Source organism: Orycteropus afer, unplaced genomic scaffold, assembly GCF_000298275.1.
Source record: "Orycteropus afer afer isolate SDZICR_OR568_19922 unplaced genomic scaffold, OryAfe1.0 scaffold00160, whole genome shotgun sequence".
Lineage (NCBI taxonomy): Eukaryota > Metazoa > Chordata > Mammalia > Tubulidentata > Orycteropodidae > Orycteropus > Orycteropus afer.
In genome coordinates this window covers 4408458-4409155 of record NW_006921747.1, presented here as the reverse complement: position 1 = coordinate 4409155, position 698 = coordinate 4408458, and positions in this window count along the sequence as shown.

Sequence of the window (698 nt, the reverse complement as noted above, 5' to 3'; positions counted from 1 at the left end):
GGAATGGTCCCTTCTGACAACATGACCAAAGTAGGTGAGACAACATCTGGCCATTCTCACTTCCAAGGAGCATTTCGGCTGTACTTCTTCCAGGACAGACCTGTTAGTTCTTTTAGTAGTCCATGGTACTTTCAGCATTCTTCACCAGCACCACAACTCAAAAGCATCAACTCTTCTTCAGTCTTCCTTATTCATTGTCCAGCTCTCACATACATATGAGGTGATTGAAAATATCATGGCCTGTGTCAGGCGCACCTTAGTCCTCAAGGAGACATCCCAGCTCCTCAGCACTTGAAAGAGTTCCTTCATGGCTGAGCTACCCAGTGCTACTCATCGTCTAATGTCCTGACTGCTGCTTCCATTGGTGTCGATTGTAGAACCAAGCAATGTGAATTCTTTGACAACTTCAATCTTTTCTCTATTTATCATGATGCTTCTTATTGGTCCAGTTGTGAGGATTTTTGTTTTCTTTATATTAAGATGTAATCCATATTGCAAACTGTATTCTTCAATCTTCATCAGTTAGTGCCTCAAGTCATCCTCACTTTCAGCAAGCAAAGTTGTATCATCAGCATATCTCATCTGTTAATGATTCTTCCTCCAATCCTGATGCCATGTTTTTCTTCATATAGTCCAGCTTCTCAGATTATTTGCTCAGCATATAGATTGAATAAGTATGGGGAAAGGATACAACCCTG